Here is a 16127-nt window from a genome sequence, read left to right as displayed (position 1 = left end):
GCCCACGACTTGCCACCACTAACAACTGGACAGAGAGTCCTTATTCAAGATCAAACAACAGGACTGTGGACTCCAGGTACTGTCAAGCAGAAGTGCACAGAGCCAAGGTCATACTTAATTGAAACTCCAAATGGTCATGTATTGAGAAGAAATCGACGACACATCTCAGACTTAATTTAATTTTAAAGAAGGTAACCTTTAGAGAAGAAGAAACTAATAGACAGAATGAGACTATAACACCAAATGAACACAGAGAAGTAATAGCTGACACAGGAAACAAGAACCAGCTGAACAACAAAAGAGTTCCTGATAGAACCCCACAACGTAGAAGACCATGTGAGAGATGTGTTCCAATGACATTAAGTGACAGTGTCAGTGATTGTGATAGACATCAGTATCGAACCAGATCAGGCTGAGCTATTCGCAGACCTGATAAATTTAATCTGTGACTGTGTTGATACTCTAAGATCAAGAGTGACTGTTTAAAGTTGATGTTGATAATTTACAAGTTAATGATCAAGTTAGAGTTGTCTTAAAAGTTACAAAGTGATTAAGCTGAAAATTGTTACTCCCTGTGAAGATATCTTGAAGAAGAGGGATGTAACAGATTGACATTAATATACCTATAATAATGTATGATCCATAATTATCCGTCAGGATACTAGCATCTTAGACTACATGAGTCCCACGGCGTGAGTCCCAGTAAGCTGTCAGCTTGTACAGACGTCTCTTAATATATCAGTAAACAGTGATTAACCAAACACTGGACAAAATATCATCCATTCCAAAAAATCCAAAACTTGGAAATACCACCATTCCGATTGGAAATATGACCATTCCAATATTTGGAAAGGTCATATTTCCAAGCTTGGATTTGTTTGGATTTGTTTGGAAATGTTTGGAAATGTTTGGATACAACATGTCATAATCATATCTGTTAAAAGTTGTACAACTTTTGACCTTATGTGAGATTAGTAATGACATGAAAGTAAATAATTAAGAGTATTTTGGCACTATGTACCACGAAAAGACCAAATCATGAGCAAATTTAACTAAAAGAAATTCTGTCATTTAAAGTGGCTACTCTTTATATTTAATTTCTTATCTTCCTTGTCTATAATCATATGACATTGACTTTGAACTTTGAACAATTAAACAAATATTTTGTTTTCCCATACCGCCTTACGGTTGTCGTAGAACAAAGACCGTTTCGAGAATATAGAGGGCCTCATTATTATAATTTGAACTAATATACATATGTACAAAATAGTACTAGGTATAAATGAATTTTGATAAGTGTTCGTACAAGAATATGAACTTTGAATTATCTCGGAATTATGCGCAACACATAGGGCTGAAAATTTTATAATTGTTCTGGAACTATCTGACGGTAATTCAAAACAGGGAACAAGATTTCGTCAAATGAATCATCTAGCCAGGAATGCAACGATTTAAATGCTGACAAAATGAATAAACATATCTGGAACAGAGTAGACTGTTCATGTGGACAATTATATGCTACATCTATTGCCAATGAAGTTTATCACCCCATGTTATAGCATTTGTTTCATATAAAAGATAGAAACCAAATAAATGGGACAATTAGTTGTTATGAATTAGCTTTACCTCTGTGACATATCACACAACTAAATGTGAATATGTTTATCAAATAATCAATTACAGTAATTAACCTAGTGTCCTTATTTATACACAATTTAATTACGTATTGGGGTACAATATATAATACACATATACACGGAATGATTTCTTATTTTGTCAATTTAATCATAACCCAAATCATACAAATCAAAGTGTGAAAGTAGTGACTAACTTTATGATCAAGGGTATAAATACTCAATTGTATCTATTAATCCTAATGGTATAACAATAAATCCTGTGTATATACTGAGCATATTTAGATACATCTGGATCTACGACCGCAGCCATATAATCAATCAAGGAAAGTATATTAGATTGAATTACAAATGTGCTATCACTTAAACAAAATTTTTCGTTATCCACGTAAGCCTAAACCTGGGAGAAATAAAGTTCTGTTCTGTTCTGAAGACGCCGTCATGATTAGTTGGCGCCAGTCTAGACTGTCCAATCAACGTGAATATACAAACCGTGATGTTACTTGACCAGTTGATGACACCTGTCAAACTCAAAGTGCCCCAGGTCCTCCACCCACCATGTGTAATACTTTAGCGTACTTGATTGTTTAATTTGCAGTTATATCACTGTTAGGCTGAGTGATGAGAGAATACATTTTGTTGTTTTTGTTAACGATCGTTTCCATTTTCAACGTGGTAACCTTATAAGTGACTAACTTTAGCATCATGATGAAATGAAACATATTAAAATAATCAGAGGGACTGACGATCGCATGTATCGCATAAATGTCATGCTTGCATTAATTTCATGATTTACTGAAGATAGATTTGAACATTTCTGAGCAACGATCATGTTTGGGTAAGGGAAGTCTCCGCTTGCAATTGGATTCAGTTCCGAGATCGCAGCTTGACTGTTCGGTACGGCCGAAAGGCGGCATCCATGTTGTTCACGCTCCGCTGATCACTGGGCCTCATTTGTCTGTATTCTGCTTATGAGCCGGGATGCGCATGAAACACGGGTGTCAAAACGAATATATTTACCAATTATACGTACGGTCAATTAGCCAGTCCAAGAGACAATACCCTGGTTCTACCACCTTTAGGTGTAATTACGTCGCATGCCCCTGGTTCACGGTTCGTCTGATCTCCCGTCATAAAACCACGATGTTTATTTACCTGGAGCCTCCGACAGCGCCGACTTCTTGTGTACATGTACGTACATGGCAATAAATGGTTTGACAGTTGTTTGACGGAATCAATCAATAATTATTGACACGGTGATGTAATTAAAATTTGTCACTATTCACAACTCCTATTTTTATTTTTCTATTGTTCAGCTGTATTTTCGACCAGTTTTGTATGTATAAAAAATCTTCTCTTGTATTTATAAACCAAACCTAAAAACATTATATAAGAACAATTGTGCTTTTGAACCATAAGTTTTCTATTAAAACAACCATGCAAGTAAGATTTCAGCCGTAATATTACTTTAGTCACTCCACAGATTACACATCTTATATGCTGCAAACGCAGCGAATGTAATGCTACTACGTCACAGCTGCCTCGGTAATTAAGGGCTGGAATGTTTTTGTGAAGGCAGTTAGAGCAGACGAATTTCCCCCCTCGCTGTATAAAGGCGGTCGCTAACCATATATGTGTATTTTTACTGTTTTTGGCTTGATTTGATTGTCCTTTGGTGAAAACAAATGTTCAATTGTGAAAGCAAACCCTTTTCCCCTGAACGTTAAAAGACAGCTGACTTTGTTTTTGTCTGAAATATCAACGTTTGGAGTCGTTTATATATTCGGAAATCCATATTATGGTTAATATTTATAATATAATATGGACAATGGTAAAATTCATTATCACAGTTTAAGTGCTATTCACAAATGTATGTAAATCTACTTCGTGATGAATGAAGCATGGCAATAAATGTATTCATCTGATTCTTCATTTGTTCTGTATTCTTTGACGGGCATGAGTTTCGTTAATGATGATCACTCTCACAGATTTTTTGATTAGAGGATAGGACTTTAACTGGAGAATAGTTATGAAAAATATATATATAAGTATAGGCAGTCTGTGCACATGTGGTGAAACTGATACCTCATTGATTTGCTAATCGGGACTTGGAAATCATAGTCTGTCATAAAATTGATTTTAAAATATATGGTTTTGACTGTAGTACGTCCTGACATCATAATATTATGTTGTAAACAACTTATCTTATCTTATGTTAAGTAAAACAATTATTGATAACTTCCTGTTTTGTAATTAAATGGCAGCTGCCATCCAGCCGAATACTTAATCTTGAGACCTATTAGTTGTCTCATAATTAACCAAAACATAAGCCCAAGAAACCAAACTCTAGCTCGCAAACACCCCTTACTCACCCTATATCCCAAAGAATAACTAACTACCTCAATGAACACCAAACTCAAAATCTTAAACAAAACTGCAAAAAATCAAATATCTTCACCCCTAAACTCAAAATACCCAAAATAGACACAACGCTAGCTAACCAAATAAATAAACAAACCGACCCAAACACAGCTAAAACCACCACACTTGCATACATACATGAAAATTGGCCAAATGGGTGTCACATATACACTGACGGATCTTCAGACCCGATCTCCAACCACACAGGCTTCGGAGTCCATACCACACAACCAGTTATATCCACACAATCTTACCGACTCCCAAACAACCAATCTATATTCACGGCCGAACTTATGGGCATGGCCTCAGCCCTGCATAACCAACAATCTAAAAACAACAATAAAATCCTAATTCTCACCGACTCCCTTAGTGGACTACAAGCCCTCCAAAACAAAAATACCAAAAAACGACCTAAATTAATAAACCAAATACTTTTAAAAGCTCCAACCACCTAACAAAAGCAGGCAAACAAATAACCTTCTTGTAGATCCCCGCCCATGTAGGAATTTACGGCAACGAAAGCGCCGATAAAGCAGCTAAATTATCTCTTAAAATACCAGAAATAAGCCTAAACCTACCCATCTCAAAATCAGAAATTAAAAGTGTAAACAAACAAAAAATAACCAAACAAGTATTTGTCACAGAGTGACGAAATATCCCCCGCCATATACACCATAGTACCAAATATGAAGACAATCCAGCGATTAGTTCTTGAGATATTGTGGCAACACCGTTTTCCAACTCCAAAAACAGATTTGCCTGCTGTGACCTTGAAAATGGGGTCAAGGTCACCAAATCTGACAGGTGTATGCGGTGTCTGTATATACACTATAGTTCCAAATATGAAGACAATCCAGCGATTAGTTCTTGAGATATCGCGGCAACACCGTTTTCTAACTCCAAAAGCAGATTTGCCTGCTGTGACCTTGAAAATGGGGTCAAGGTCACCAAAACCGACTAGTGTCTGCGGTGTCTGTATATACACCATAGTTCCAAATATGAAGACAATCGAGAGGTTTAGTTCTTGAGATATCGCGGCAACACCGTTTTCCAACTCTAAAAGCAGATTTGCCTGCTGTGACCTTGAAAATGGGATCAAGGTCACCAAAACCGACTGGTGTCTGCGGAGTCTGTATATACACTATAGTTCCAAATATGAAGACAATCCAGTGTTTAGTTCTTGAGATATCGCGGCAACACCGTTTTCCAACTCCAAAAGCAGATTTGCCTGCTGTGACCTTGAAAATGGGGTCAAGGTCACCAAAACCGACTGGTGTCTGCGGTGTCTGTATATACACCATAGTTCCAAATATGAAGACAATCCAGTGTTTAGTTCTTGAGATATCGCGGCAACACCGTTTTCCAACTCTAAAGGCAGATTTGTCTGCTGTGACCTTGAAAATGGGATCAAGGTCACCAAAACCGACTGGTGTCTGCGGAGTCTGTATATACACCATAGTTCCAAATATGAAGACAATCCAGTGTTTAGTTCTTGAGATATCGCGGCAACACCGTTTTCCAACTCTAAAAGCAGATTTGTCTGCTGTGACCTTGAAAATGGGATCAAGGTCACCAAAACCGACTGGTGTCTGCGGAGTCTGTATATACACCATAGTTCCAAATATGAAGACAATCCAGTGTTTAGTTCTTGAGATATCGCGGCAACAAACAGGTGGGACGTACGGACGGACGGACGGACGGACGGTCGTGAATACTATATCCCCCGCTTCGCGCTTTCGCACGGCGGGGGATAAAAATGGCATAATCAATATCAAAACTCAAATAGCCAAATCAATAAAGTGCTCAGAAAACCACTAGCCAAACCTAAAATCCTACACCCCTCTAAAAAAATTGACAGATTAATTACAAAACTCCAAACAGGACACACGAACCTAAATAACCACCTAAAAAAACTTAAAAGACACACCCCAGGCAACTGCCCCCACTGCAAACAACCCGAAACCACAGAACACGCACTCATCCACTGCACCCACTACCAAACACACAGAACCACTCTACAAACCACCCTCAATCTAAATAAGGTTCCTACTCTAGATGAAATACTAAACCCTCAAAATAAACTAGAAAGCTTCAAGGCCCTAGGCGTATTCCTAATCAAAACAGACCTAATTAAGCGCATCTAAAAACTAATTAATCTACCAATCCAAAATCCAATAAACATACAAACACCCACCTCACCCTTAGTTCCCTCCTCCACCCACCTCGGCATTTATTCCAAATTTAAAAATCTCAAAAATTCAATATAAGCAACCCCTAAAAGTCCCCTCTTGGGTTGCACACACCACTTTCACCCTTTTCAGAATACACTAAATGGTCCGGCCAGGCCCGTGTGCGAAATACGCTGCAGTCGGAAAGCGCACGTTAAATCTTCTATATCAGTCAGTAGTTGTCTCAGCACTACACAATCAGCAATCTAAAAGACAAAACAAAAATCCTCATCCTAACCGACTCCCTCAGTGGACTACAAACCCTCACAAATAAAAACACTAAAAACCACCCCAAACTAATAAAGCAAATACTCAATAGCTCAAACAACTTAACTAGGGCAGGTAAACAAATAGAGTTCATTTGGACCCCCGCCCACGTAGGAATCTTTGGAAATGAAAAGGCAGATAAAGCAGCAAAATTATCCCTTTAACTCCCAGAAATAGGCTTAAACTTACCCAGCTCAAAATCAGAAATCAACAGTCTCACTAAACAAAAAATCAACAAAAAATGGCAAAATATATACCAAAACTTAAATAGCCAAATCAGGAATGTACTCAAAAAACCCTAAATAAACCAAAAATACTACACCCATCCAAAAAAATCGACAGAATAATTACTAAACTACAAACAGGCCGCACCAAACTAAATAATCACCGTAAAATAGCTAATCTACACACAACAGGAAACTGCCCACATTGCAAACAACAAGAAACACCAGAACACTTACTCATTCACTGCACACACTACCAAACACACCGAACAACACTACAGACCACCCTAAATCTTAAAACCGGACTTACACTAGAATCAATCCTAAATCCATAAAATAAATAAGAAAAATTCAAAGCCTTAGGTTTATACCTAATTAAAACAGGACTAATTAGTTGCATTTAAACCCCAAATAAAATAATAAAACCAAAACTACCTTATCTAACAACCACCCAACACACACAGCTCCCATAGTTCGTCCCCCACCCACTCTTGGCATTCTTTCCAAATCTCAAAATTTCAAAATTACTATATAAGCAACCCCTAAAGCCCCTAATTCATAGTCTTTTTATTGTTCAAATTACTGATAAAACATATTTTAACTTGTTCCTTCTAACCATATTTCCAAACAATTCCAAACCATTCCAAACCATTCCAAGTCATTCCAAACATTTCCAATGTTGGAAATATGTTTGGAAATGTTGCCATTCCAATTTTGGATTTTTTGGAAAGATCGATCTTTCCAAGCTTTGGAAAGTTTGGAATGAGCGATCTTTCCAAAGCATTCCAACGTTCATTCCAAATTGGAATTGACGCTATTTGGTCTCGTGCAAACCCAGCGTTCGTTATGCAGTTCTCAGCTGATACGACAACCTGAGAATATTACAATTAACATGCCCTTTTCTGATTGCAATGGCATGTATATCCCACAAAAATCTGCCATACAGCTCTTTCCACAATTTTGTGATTGGCCGATGCACATGAATTTACATCTTGATGTGCCCCTCGCCATTTTGATAAATATACACTTCTAGTATCATTTGTCTAAATGCGTGTCAGCCGAGCCTAACATAAGCAGTCAGCCAGTCAGCCCGACATAGCTGAACATTCAGGGTTATTAATAGCTCAGCAGTCAGGGTTATTATTAATAGCTGATATGACTCAGCCCGACATAGTGCATAATTGATCAAAGCTTATGAGTAATTGTGTAGCATAAAATCGCAACTACAGACAACCCAAAAACTATAAATGCTATCTTGCGGTCTTTCTGAGCCTCTGATGGTGTATAAAACTGACTTTTTGTTGGCCTTGGTATTGGGTCAAGTGTCTTTCCATAAACAAGGAAGTATTCATGCATGGCAGATTCAACATCCTTAAACGTTTGAATTGAATGTCCTTGTTTACGCAGTTCATCATTAATAAAAATCTAATCTCTCCATTCTGAGCCTGACCCATTGTGACTGGGCTGTTTCAAGTTGTTCTAATGCTTTATTATGTCGTTTACACTCCTCTTCAATTTCTTTAGCCTTTGATTCCCTCATAGTAGAAAATAAAAAATTACTCCACCAACCATCATCGCAATTGATGCCATACTATATGTTTATATAATATTCAAATGTTCAATAAAATATTGAGATGTATAATTACTTTATTATGTCTTCTGGGATAAGCCCTTGTTTGATTAGTATATCTTTAGTAGCCATTGCCAGGCCTACATCTAGTACCATCATACCGATATCATAACCATTAAAATCTAGCTTGGGTGGTGTGGCTTAAGTAATCATTTTAGTTATACAGGCATAGCTAATGGCCAAGCCGCTGACCACCGCTGAATGATATGTTGCATTTACCAACATTTTACCGTCTGTAACTGGAGTAGTCAATGTTTTATAACATTACATGAGGGCTTACCGTATTCGACGTAATAAACGCCCAGGGCGCTCTCCAAATTAGAAATAGGGGGCTCTTATAAGAATATTATTTTGGTGGAAAAAAAAAGGGTTGAAAGATAAGTTTCGTGGCCTGAAATGTTTATGTACGACAGATATATTTTTCCAAAATTATATGCCCATAAAACTCTTTCAACACCGTAGGCCGGTTATCCGGCCAAGAAGCATCGAGTCCCCAGACACCGCAGGCCGGTTATCCGGCCAAGCCAGTAGTCACGTCAAAATAGTATATATTTTTATGGACCTACCTGTAATATCATTCATTTATTAAATCTATCACATTTCACAATGTCTGAAATACATATTCAATTTCAATTTAACATTTTTTATCTTTAAATTAAAAAATTATTCACTATTTCCCGCGATGTTATTGAAAATAAAATTCTCGGACACACATTTCGCCTACGGGTCCACATCGAACACGTCAAAGAGGAAAATAAAGAAGTTTTAAACAAATCTTTAAATATATTATACAAAGTAATAAATAAAATCAACAAAAATATATCTAAAAGTAATCAAACTTACATCTAAGTTATTATTTCCATCTTTTCGTGCGATCGCGTGTAATGTAAGTCAAATGACATCTCGGCTTTCGCCGCCTTGAATTCTCGGCTCGGACACGATGTTTAATGCAAAAATATATGCATGAAAATTCTTTGTCACAGCTCGTAACCTAGCACGATACATTCACGAAGTTCCATATTTTTAATATATATCGTGATTTCCTGCTCAAAACGTTCAGAATAACACGATTTAACAAAATTCTTTCGCAAACTTCTGTAATTTATCGAACACGAGCTTGGTATCACAGCTGTAATTTGATTGGCTGCCTTAGGTCATGCCAAAATTGACCAATCACGAAACTTGTAGCAGATTTCAGCAAGAAAGCGTCATTAGAAACCAATTTTAATCCAATGAAATCGCTTGTTATAACAACGAAAAATCCCCCAGTCGATGTTATGAGCGTGTAGATGAAGGAATAAGCTTTCCAGCGATGTGTCATATGCCATTCTTCGACGAACGTGTTATTCATACGAAACCTCGAAAACGGGGGTATTTCTTCATTTTACTGAGCGGACAGTCGCTGTTATCGGGAAATGGGTGATGACAGAAACTATTTATAATTCTTTTTAAAATGATTTTCCAATTACGTAAAGAATGAAAATAAAACAGAAATAGGTACGTGGATATTATGAAATCATATATTTGCCGAAAATCGTCAAGTTTTCACTTCCTTGGTCCTTAATCTGGATGTTAACAACGTGTTAGCGTACATTTTTTATTTACAACGAATTTAATTAAGTTGTAAATGCATTATTTTAAACAATGTGAAAAACATAACTTTCATATTTATAAACCATAGGATGAGACCTTTCAAATGGTGTATAACATGTAGTAGCAAATATATTTTAGAAGCAGGTATTTTCTTTGATAAATATTGGCTTCATCTATCACACAAGAGTCTCTGGGAACTCAGTGTCCCAGCAGTAAACACTTCTGGTTGACTGGTGTTGAAAGAGTTAAGGGTGCATATAACACACAAGTGCATGTTATACGCGAATAAATAAGTCTTGTGTACATTGATCAATCGGAAGGGGTGCTAATTGGGATTGTTCACTAGCCAATATCTTAGCAAATGTCGCCGTGGGCGCTTATTACGTCGAATACGGTAACTCTAATTGAGCCTCATCTAATTTTTGAACTTGTGGGGTTTTCTTTTCTCCTGTCTTATAAAACCATACTGCTGCTATAGCAACAACCCCTAGTACATAGGGAGCCCAAGTTTTAATCAGGCTATGTTCAGTATTGTGTATTTGTTTTGCCTTACTCGCTAGCGCACCCTTCCTACCACCTGCGACTTTTCGAGGATTCTTAGTCACTCTGACTTGTGGTACAATCTCTTGTGTTTGTTGTGCAATCGTTACCTAGCCTTTATTAAAGCGGTGGTAAGAGGTATCTATGATAAAACTCACTGTCTACTGCACTTAAAGCGTGTTCGATGAATGGGTCTTTCTCTGGAGATTCTCATAAATACATGCGATGTTCTGCCAGGTTAGGAAGAAAAATACTACCTACAACTGTGTATAGTTGTAACATAGCCGAACCTATTGTTTTAGTCATGGTAGCTCCCAGTCTAGACTTGTAATGCGCATATATTTGTTTAATTTCTTCATCGGTCATGTTATCAATTTTTTCAGTGGTATAATTTTCCCCCAAATATTGGCAGCATTTTCCACCGGCTACCAAAGCCGCGAGTCTTTCTCTATGTTTATCTAAAGATTTATCTACCATGGCTTCTGGCTCATCTTGGAGCAGTTGTTCGATAAGTTCATCCCATTCCATAATGTAATACCTAAGGAGATATTTAAGTCTAACATAAGAAAATATTGCATATCCAATACAGCCAAAAATAATAAACTGTTGTAAAAGAATGAGGATTTCAAAACACAATTTTACATAATAACCGCTTCTGTTCAATTTATCGTATTTTGGTTATATTTTTCCTAAATTTTCCTATATTTTTGCTCTATTTTTGCTAAGCAATTGCATAAGCAGCTGGTTGATCGGTTTTTAATACGAGTTTACAGTACTTCATTTCCGCTAACAGTTTTCTGACTTTATCTCGTTCGAGCTTGGTAGAAATAACATCATTTTCGCGAAGACACTCCTCAAATGAATCTCTGTCCTTGCAATGAAACAATCTTGTCTGCATTTTGAGATCTTTCAGGACAGAGCTGTATTTTTAAGTAAGTACCCAAACGCTATCCTCCATATGTCGTCCGGAGAATGCTAAATATGAAAGCATATCTTTCTTTTTGGTAAGTTCTTTACTCACACTGCAATCGTCTATTATAAAAAGGGTTGATTCTCCTTTGTATTTTTCGTGACACACTCGTAAACAGTCTTGTAAACGATTGCCCGGATCAACTTTGTACACCCCGGGATCATTCATTTCCCAATCTCTCAATAGGTATGTTTTATTAACGCTTATAGTTGGGCACAGAATAATAATATGGTCGAAAACATCCCGATAATGACTTCGTAAGATATCTAGAATAAAAGCTGTTTTTCCACAACCAGTATGCCCGCAGATGATAGCGCAATGCGGTTCTTTAGGTAAAAGATTATTAATAGATCACTTGCACGAATCTTCCATTCTGTATATTAAGTTGCGCGTCCATAATCACGTACAAATATATGTTTAATTTACCAGCCGCTTTGAAGAGCTTCGTTATTTGTTTTGTAACACCCTCACTGGCATTCTCCGTCCACTACCGTGTAGTTGGTCATCGTCTGTAGTTCGCATGTCATGCCATAGGGCATACTTTGTGGTAAGGAATTCAGCCATCGATACATCCCCGAGAGACAGATCTTTCACAACGGCGTTAACTTCTGGGCTTCGTTTTATAGAAGGGAGTTTTTTAATCTCATCCCACTGTTGATATGCTCACATGCCTCGACTATATAGTTGGTTAGGCACACCCTCGATAGTTAATTCTACTTTTGTAATCTTGGGGTTGTTAGAACGCCTTGGTATCTCTTTGAAATGCTTCAGAAGGGTCCTCGAAAAACATTTAAATACCCTTCAACGATCTCGCGGGGACGTTTAGATTGATATTCCTCGTCGTATCTCTTTTGTTCCTGCTGATCTTTCGGTGTCGAAGCACGCGATCGTACAAAATGGCTAAACTTCCGGTAGACTGGTTACGAATTTGTCTAGCTAATTCAGGATCTGTTATCATATCATACTCCAATGAGATATTGTCAATAGAATAGCTACCCAAATCTTCTTCATTAGCTTTGATTACTCTGCCGTAGTCATTAAAAGTGAGTTCGTATTCTAACCTATCACCTAGGGATGCTTGATAAAAGGGCATGTGACTATCTAGTAATTCAAAGTTTAGCGGAATATAGAATCGGTTACCTAATGCATCAGCAACAGCCTTATCTTTTACGATGGTACTATCACCACTATCAGCACCCATACGCAGTCTCATTGTGTTCCGATTACAAATACCTTGGTACTGTAAGTTTTCCCGTTCTTTAGCCGTTCTCCAGAGATCCATGTAACAGAAGTATACATCGCTATCATCAATACTCAAAACCTCATTACCGCTAATTTTAATCGCGATTTTCTTAACAATCGCACGACCTATGTTCTGAACGAGCTCCTTGGCAGTGTCAGTGGAAGTCAAACTAATTGTAAATGATAGTCGGGCAGTTCTTGGAACTAACAAATCGTGAGCGACGAGATTAGGAAAGCGAACCAGAAGTGTTTGATTCTGATCCATGGTTATTAGTTATATACTGAACAACAAAAGTTCCTGTGACATTGAATAAGATTTAATGCAAAGTTATGTTTTTTACCAAATCTGAAACAATTTCGGTTTGCAACAGATAAAAGACTCCTGTAAGTGTTCAAATGGATTAATTTGCCATACTGACTTCAGAAAATGCGTGATTTCATAAAAAAAACATGAGCATGCCAAAATGTCAATTTACAAATCAATAGCGTGTGTGTCCACCTCTGGTTGCGATGCATGCAACACAACTTCGTCTCATGGAATGGACCAGGCAAAGTCCTGTGGGATATCTGTCAATATCTGCTGGAGCATGTTTCGAAGTTCCTGGAGTGTCTGTGGAACACGTGGTTGACGTGGAAGGCGGTGATCCATCTCATCCCACATGTGCTCGATTGGTGAGAGATCAGGGGAGCGAGCCGGCCAGGGGATGACATTCACTTTGTTTTGTTGAAGAGAATCCTGAACAAGTCGAGCCATAGCCAGGGTTCGCAGACGCTCATTTTCAGACAGTCTTGGCATTTCGTAATGTTGAATAATTGCGTAATTTTGTTGTTTTTCTGAGTGGTTGTTGTCAGCACAATGCTAAACAATGCATATGGAATCCCGTTAACGCACATGTTTTTATACCCATTCTTGGGTAGTGAAATGCATGGGGCTTGCATAAAAGTCAACTTTTGCATGGAATGCATGCTTTTCTGTAGCAGTTGCGTTTTTGTAGCTTGATTCCATAAATGTACTGCAATATTGAAAACCAAATTTTACTTGTTTGAAAAATACACTAAAATATTGGTGTCACAGGAACTTTTGTTGTTGAGTATAGTAACAGACAGGCCAATTGCTTTGACCCCTAATGGATGCCGAAGTCTACGTTGTGGGTTTAACTTGCATCCATATTGCGAAGACATTGTTTATATTGAAATCATGTTATACATTTTATGTTTGATATAAAAACGGATGATATTAATCTAGATAACATAACTGATACAAGTACAATCGAAGAGGGTACTGATGAAACCAGCTTTGGTGGCATGAATCTTAACGATGAACTTTTGCAATCAACCGTTAATGAGTATTACAATTCCTTAAAAGAAACTCCTATTTGTAGTGACTATTCAAAGTTTATGATAGATAGTAAAGAATATTGCAACTGCGTTGCTCTCCGGATATTGATCTTATGAATTCTCGTTCTCATAAGCCCCTAGCCTTGTCTACAATAGCCAGTAAACATGGCATCAACATTGTTTGTAATGAATAAGGTTTTGTAGACTGCGCACGAGAAAAACTTTCTGCGAAGACTACTAAGGTTCTTCAGACTGCGTACTGAACTCGGTGCCATAGATAAAGATAATTTGGAAGAAAGCTCGAAGCTGGCCTCGGACGGACTTGGAGAAATTTTGGATACCTACTACGATAATCCACATTACAGCTACCATCCTCGGGGCTCAGTATTAGGGATTTACGAGGCCTTGACAAGGCAATGCAAACAATGCGGGGAGAACTCAATAATAAAGCCAAGCTATCTGAACTCGACAAGCATATAACTTATGAGAAAACAAAACTTGAACAGGCGGGCAATGAATTCAGTAGACGCCGCGTTCCTAAAAGATTGCATAACTTAGAAGACGAAAGATCGGCCCGCCTCGAAGCTGCTTCGAGGAATAGAAAGGCACTTCGTTCTCAAATCAGTCGAATTCGAGAAACTATCGATCAAGTCCTCAACGATGATACCACACTGGCCGATAAAATTAAAACATTGTTCAGAGAACAGGGAATAACCATTACCAGTATTTTAACCACATTGGGATTTATTAGATCGACTTTGACTCTCGCGTTAACCGGTGGTGGTGGACCGCCCACACCACCTACATCTCCTAGTGATACAAATGGTGTAAAAGTGTGGATAAAAAAGCATTTAAAGGCATTAGGAGAAGCACAGGGAAAGCTTGCTGGGAAAGCCGCATCTGCACTTCCTGGTATAATAGGGAGTATTGTTTCCTGGCTCTTGAATTTATTAGCTAAGACTGCCACTTGGCTGAGTCAAAACTTGTGGGCACTGATCTTAGCAATTGCCTGGCTGTTGTACTTATCCGTTCAAGACTATTTATCCAAATCCTGAGTAAACCAGCCGCGACTCCACCTACTATAAGCGCTGTTTTTTCATTGATATGTTGTTGATTTTTAGCTGCAATATACCTGATTTTTGTTCATCGGAAGCAACCACAATTTTATTATTATAGCCTAAAACTTTACCAATTTTGAGTTTCATATTACTTCGAGACATGTATAGTCCTGCCCCATAAACGTAGTCTACTTTGGATTGATCGTACTGTAATACATCTTGATAACGTTTTATAGAAGGTGGTATGTCAACTGGTGAATTAATAGCATCCTGTACATTTGCGACAAACTGTTTTTGTGCTTCGAGCACCGTCCCAGAACAAATTATTTCCGTTCCTGTCTGTGATTGTGGACCAAGAATTGCCAATACATAAGTTCTTTTTGATTCATTAACTCTTACAACTCCTGGGTTAGTAAAATTATTTTCTGTTTTATCATTAAGAAATTCATATCAAGCATTTCCAGATGGTTGCTCAACCTTTTGGACGGTGAAAGCAACACCACTCTTGAAGTTCATACGACCGTCTCTCCACTCGTTACTCTCGAGAGCAAAGCTCGGAAGAAGCCGACCTCTTTTCAGTAAATCATCGATGACTTCTTTAAAGGGGCACTGATCTAAAGCAATTCCCTTTGTTGCCTTTGTTATTGTTTTTTCCCCATGAGTACCCGGATGATACGCAACACAACTTAGCATGACAAGAGACTGGGCTACCGTCTGCAAGGACAGCTAAATAAACTTGGAGGCAATATTTGTTTTACGCATTTTGGATCACTGATTGGTTAACTGTGATCTATAAAGATTTCGAAAAAGGGCGCATGTTAATTAATTTCTTCAGCCTAAACAAACAGACAAAAAGAACAGCGGAGCTCATCCGTTGTCGTCATTTGGAAATACCCCTGATTGTTATAGTTTATAAAAAAGTATCAATGCAGTGAAAGCATTTTCGGATTTCGGATTGCTCGATATTACGATAACTACTCCC

The sequence above is a fragment of the Haliotis rufescens genome, unplaced genomic scaffold, assembly GCF_023055435.1.
Source record: "Haliotis rufescens isolate VD_foot unplaced genomic scaffold, xgHalRufe1.0.p SCAF_7, whole genome shotgun sequence".
NCBI classification, from domain to species: domain Eukaryota; kingdom Metazoa; phylum Mollusca; class Gastropoda; order Lepetellida; family Haliotidae; genus Haliotis; species Haliotis rufescens.
This window is presented reverse-complemented; position numbering follows the sequence as displayed.